At 46.4% G+C, this 6,313-nt stretch overlaps 1 pseudogene; it reads left to right on the plus strand.

The window, feature by feature from the left end:
• Positions 1 to 310: 310 nt before the first annotated feature.
• LOC121001985 lies at positions 311 to 3,279 on the plus strand (annotated as a pseudogene).
• The last annotated feature ends 3,034 nt before the right edge of the window (positions 3,280 to 6,313 follow it).

A 6,313-nucleotide genomic window follows, 5' to 3' on the forward strand; every position in this document is an offset into this window, starting at 1 on the left:
TCAACTAAGCAGTAGTCTTTCTCAAGCATAATATGGTCATGCACAATAACACAATTGAATGCCTGGCACCTGAGGCATGATGTAGATTCTGAGTCCATCTCCATGAAGTCCCGATTTTAAAAACTTTGAAGATTGGTTAGTCGCACTAACAATCATGTTTGTTGCAGCAGGTCCGCACATGATTGGCCCAGCAGATGTATGAAGGGCAGCAAGCCTCGCCCAGACTCCGCTATAAATATCCAGCTCCATAGGGCTGGGGTTAGAACATCCCTGACTCTGAGCAGAGTTCTTGCTTCAACAGTGATTGACGGAACACTCTCTGAGTCCTCAGCGCCTTCCTCCAACCGCTTCTATTCCTGCATTGAGACTTTTTATTCCTTTTGCGCCACGAAAACCATCAATAAGCCCGCATGGAATCCCAGGAGCGGCATAACTTCCACAGCGATTGCGAGGCTGCCATCAACCGCATGGTGAATATGGAGCTTATGCCTCCTACACCTATCTCTCCATGGTGAGTACCCATTTATGTCCTGTAGTCTTTAGATGTATGCTGCTTCTAGTTGTGGGACCTTACTCTCATGGTGACCATGCATGCTCAAGCTAAGTGCCAGCAGGTCCAGGTAGCCTTAGATGCGAAGGTTGAGGGTCTTCCTGTCGCTCCATAGGAGGTATTTGGTCATAGATGTTCAGCACTGAGCTTCAGCTTCATTGAGAGCTCTTGTTTCTGATCTTCACCCTCACCTATTGCTTTGTGATGTGACTTGCCAAACATCTCCATCTGTTACTCCCTCCAGTGATATTGGCTCCTTGTAGAGATCTCCATACACACTCTGTGCAGTGTGTTTTCCTGATGAGCAAAACACTACTTATCTCTAATGCTTGGGCTGAAATGTGTTTTGCACAGTGATTACACAAGGGCATCATGGGGTGGGGAAAGGAAACCTCATGATCATGATCCTCACCCACACCTTTGTTTGCATTGCTTGCATTCAAAGTCCACATAGGGAGGGAGGAATGAAGCAGCCCTGGGAAGATCTTTGGAAGAATGTTCTCTACTAGTGTTTGTTTCTTCACCAGCTTCATCAAAGTACCCCCAAATCAATGCTTGTGCACTGGCCCCACTAGTGAAAGAGGAGAATGGACATTGCATGCCCCCATGTAGCACAGGTTGATGACCTAAAATTACTGAGGAAAGCACCATAAGATACCATCAGGAAGAAAAAAACTCAAAGAATCCTCCTACCAAGGGAATAGAATTCAAATTGCCTATAGCAGAAGAGCATCTACCCTTGACACACAGATCAGTGGTTGGATTGATATGAACATCTGTGGTTCTCACTGCTGTTGTTTGGTCTTTGAGGTTACACATTCCCATGGCTTCATAGTGTTCAGTACACATGCATGTCAATAAAAACTATGTTGCCAATTATACAATGAGACATTTGTTCTCCACTACTAATGCAGTGAGTTGGAAAGTATCTCATTCCTCCAATGCTATGCATACCGGTATATGCCTGTCTGACCTAGACACACGGCTCCTAAGAACAACTGTCCTCTTCCTGCATGCAGTGATGATCTTGAGGCAATTGTGTGGCACATCCCTAATAGCCTGTCTACATATATAATAGTGGATGTTTCTTGACAACTAAAATGTATTTCCATTATTTTTTAGTCCTTCTACTTTGACCGTGATGAATGTAGCCCTTCATAATGTGGCGAAGTTCTTTAAGAACAGAGCCATGAAGAGCGAGAGCATGCTGAGAAGTTACTGAAGTATCAGAACAAGCGTGGGGGCCGCATTGTCCTGCAGGACATTAAGGTGAGACTTTTGTTTGTTCCTTGACAAGACCTGAAGTCGTTAATAAGTACTATTCTAGTGGACCCCAATAATGCATAACTCATGTAGATATCATACTAGGTCACATGATTCTATATGGACCTTATCTGGCTAGTCTGAGGTTTACAAACAACTGTACAACTCTATAGTGTTCGTCACGTCCTCATGCCCTTTTTAAACCTGAGGCCAGTAAGTGAATGTTGGCTATATATCTTGACGTGATTTCCTCCTAAGCTGACAAAAGACCAGGTCTTGTTTAAAAGTGACGATCACCAATGCTCCTAATACTGTCTTTTTACTCATAGAAACCTGAACGTGATGAGTGGACCAACACTCTGGAGACCATGCAGGCTGCTCTGCAGCTGGAGAAGACTGTGAACCAGGCCCATCTGATCTTCACAAGTTGGCCTCTGACAAAGTTGACCCTCAAGTAAGTTCTCTGCTTAGTTAGTTCTTCTGTGGTTAGTTAACTTCCCCACCCTCATGAATACTCATTAAATTCTGTTTTTTTTCTATTGCGCAACACCTGGTATAGGGCGTTGCAGGCGTGTTTACTCGGCATATTAATATCTGCTATCGCAAGCTTAAAGGGGTATTCCCACCACCCTGGGACCCGCACCTACAATAAGAACGGAGCAGGGAATGAACGGAGGGCACACTGCGCATGTGCAGCCGCCCTCTATTCATTTCTATGGGCCTTCCGACAATAGCCGAGCGCTGGCTCAGCTATTTCCGTCTGCCCCATTAGAAATGAATGGGAGCAGGGGCCGAGCGTGCGCTGTGCGCTCCATTCACTCTATGGAGCAGCGCTTGGTGGTGGAAGGACCCCTGGGAAATCCAGGGTCCACCAGCCACAGCTCTCCCCGCACCGTTTTCGTTGTAGGTGCGGGTCCCACCGATATGCCCCCATGGTCTGTGATGGGAATACGCCTTTAACATTTATGGCTGACTCTTCCTTTTCTTTAAAACGCCCCCTTGTTTTTTTGTTTTGTTTTAAAGGGACAGTACAGGATTAAAAAAAAACTGTTGGGTTAATTCCAAAACCGCACCACACCTGTGTTGCAGTTTTCATTCAATTCAAGTAAATTGGGTTGAGTTGCAATGCCACACACAACCTGGGACAGCTGTGGCACTGTTCCTCCAAAGAAGACAGCTGCATATTTCTATTCCTAGTCTTAGCTCTTTAATCACGGCTTGAATAATGAAGGTAGTAGTGTTTATATAGCATTAATTGACCTTTTCTTTCAGCTCTGTGACTTCCTGGAATCGGAGTTCCTGGAAGAACAGGTAAAGGCTATTAAGCAGCTTGGAGACTACATCACCAACCTGAAGCGCCTTGGGGTACCACAGAACGGCATGGGCGAGTACCTGTTCGACAAGCACACCATGGGAGAGAGCAGCAGCTAAGATGTCTCCTTCATGGATACTACCAGTCTGTTCTGCATTCACAATTCCCTGTCTCTGTGGAATGAATATAACAACCCCCTGACTCGTGGTGGGCCAGTAATCCTTTTGTGATCCCTCTCTTGCCTAAGTAGACGTGACTGTGCTTGTCAACAAGTTTTCCAATAAAGTTTTTCTGCATTCTAATGCTTCTTGCGTTTGTGTCCTTCATAAAATGGTCTTCAGATGACTGAGGGGTAGACAGTTTGTATTATCTGTAACGATGTTTAATGTAGGAACTCTATGTTTCATTCAGGTGACATCTCTTTACCAACTTGAGCAAAGTGCACATTGGGGGAACTGGCAGGCATAAAGGACAATCAACAAAGTAGGTCATCAGCCATTAAACGAATTGTGCCAAGTTTTGAAGGTCCCATCCACAGGATCAGTGGGGGTCAAGCCGCTGGGACTTCCACCAATCCCAAAAACAAAGGTCCCGTTCTCCCAGTCTCATGATGAAGCAGCAGGTCAGGCATGTGCCTTACTGCTCTATTAGTTCTGGAGATGGCAGAGTACAGCTCTTGGTTATTTCTGGCAGTCACATAGAGGATGAATGAACCTGCCATTCCGTCAGAACTGGGAAACTGGACCCCTATTTTTGCAGTTTGGCAGGCGACCCAGTGGTCGACTTTTTTTTTTTTTCTTTCCCGCCCCCCCCCCGCAAAAACAGACTTCCTCCTAGCAGTCATCCTGATGGTGTCACTGGCATAAACGGGCGGTCTGCCCTAGGCTGTTTTGGAGGGCGGATCCTATTGGATCCCGAAGTCTGGTCTCGAATGTTCATAATGCACACAAATTGAGAATACTGAAGATTTTATAACTGGACACTTATCCCCAGGGCTGGGACAAGGTCCACCACCAACAGAGGCTGAGCTGCCCAAGTGCGCCCCCCCCCGGGGCGTTCCTTGTAATTTTACCCCATCCAGAACCCCAGTCTCTAGAGGGCGCACAAAGTGCGCGCTGTACGCAGCCAGTCAGGCAAGCGACTGAGCAGAGACCAGAGCGGGGAGTGAGCACGTAAGTCAGTGCCAAGTGCTCACTACTCCCTCCGTCCTCCAGCGTGGCCGGCAGGCGCGGCAGCGACGTGGTCTGTGGCCTGCCTGCCGCCCAGAGGCTGGGGCGCCCTGAGGCTGGAGCCTCCCCAGCCTCTGTGTCGGCCCAGCCCTGCTTATCCCAACTTGCTGTCTCAATTTTGATATCTGTGAAGGCAGAATTATTATAGCATTCCTATTTCTGTGGGGCATATGTTGATGGTGTCCTCTTGGTATACATTTCAATCTGCAAATAAAGGAAGGGGGCTGTAGATTGTATGCCAAATGCTTATAAAGCCTGAGTTCTTACTGTACAGATTTCACCCCGAACTTAAAGAGGTTGTCTCATTTCAGTAAGTGGCATTTATCATGTAGAAAAGTTAATACAAGCACTTACTAATGTATTGTGATTCTCCATATTGCTTCCTTTGCTGGGCGGATTCATTTTCCATCACATTATACACTGCTCGTTTTCCATGGTTACAGACCACCCTGCAATCCATCAGTGGTGGCCGGGACCATGGAACCACACATAGGCTAGTGCTTTTTCCTATATTGTGCAGGCATGACCACCGCTGATGGATTTCAGGGTGGTCTGTAACCATGGAAATGAGCAGTGTATAATGTGATGGAAAAATAAATCCAGCCAGCAAAGGAAGCAATATGGATAATAATATAATAGTGCAGCGTACTCAAGTTAGGTTTAGAAATGTTCCTGGGTGTTGTAGTGCAATAGACACTAACCTGAGACGGCTGACTCTCTGCAAGGGCAGGTGATGATGAGAAATGTTCATGACGCCAGTGCCAATTAAACGGTGGCACGCCGTTTGCTGATAGCAGGAATAACTGAGGAACCACGTGATGTTAAAACAGAATTCAAACTTTAAGTAGTCATCAATTAGGGACATTGACGGAAGCGCAGTTCCTTTGAAGACAGTTGATTTTCAATACAGTTGATGCAGGCAATATATATATATATATAGCAAGGTGACTTTAGAGTGTTAAACACAGGACTTGCAGTACAGGAAGCTTGCACTCTATTCCTGACTGATCCTGGAACATAGAAACTCTTCTCCAAGGTCCAATGCCCTAGCTCTGGCGTATATCCTTGGTTTTATCTCTATCAAGTACCTCCTCTGTTGTCTTGAGTACCTCTTGCTTTTCTTGACTTGCCTCTGTCTCTCTCAGCACAGACTCTGGAAACTTCTGAACTGACTTCCTGGCTAGGCCCTAGCCTATTTATACTGAACTGGGGGCTCCCTCTGCTGGCTGGAATAAAGATTGCCTGCACCAGGCCTAACTGGCTTAAAGGGAAACATACATTATGATATAGCAGTGTCGGGTAACCTACCCGTATGCTGCACACCCCCAGACTTTAACGTGAGTAAGGCCTCGTACTCACACACATCTTCCTGAACCGGCATAACATGGTACATAACATAAGCATTCCATTATAAATACAATAAATAATTATTTCACACAGAAAACATAACATTGGTAACTTCATGAACAAATGACGTAAGGAAAAGGGGCGTCTTCTTGCTTCTTAGGCACGGCCGCTGACCTGGCACAGCGGACTTAGGGTGAACCAGGTTAGTCCATTGTCTTTGGTGACAGTATAATAACAGAACTACCCAGGAGTTTCTTGTGGGTGTATCACAGGCAAGGGCTCACGTGGAGGAGTCCATTCTTGCGCACAAATGTCAAGTAAAGTATTACAGTAGCAACTGCTCGGGAGGAGACACCACCAGTATAGTCAAAGTCTCCTAAACGGACTGGCGGACGTCCCCTGGTCATCCGGGTGGACCTTCTCAACACAGGGGTCTCCTCCTCCCTTAGCAACGAGGTAGAAGAGAGAGGAGCAACAGGAGGGTCTCCATCAGTGAGACCTTGGTCAGGAACAACAGGAATAACAGGAACAACAGGAACAACTAGATCCACTAGAGGGGAAACTGCATCCGGGCATCCTGAACCGGCTCTTCTGAGGTGAAGATACAGTAGG

This window comes from Bufo bufo, chromosome 1 (genome assembly GCF_905171765.1).
Source record: "Bufo bufo chromosome 1, aBufBuf1.1, whole genome shotgun sequence".
NCBI classification, from domain to species: domain Eukaryota; kingdom Metazoa; phylum Chordata; class Amphibia; order Anura; family Bufonidae; genus Bufo; species Bufo bufo.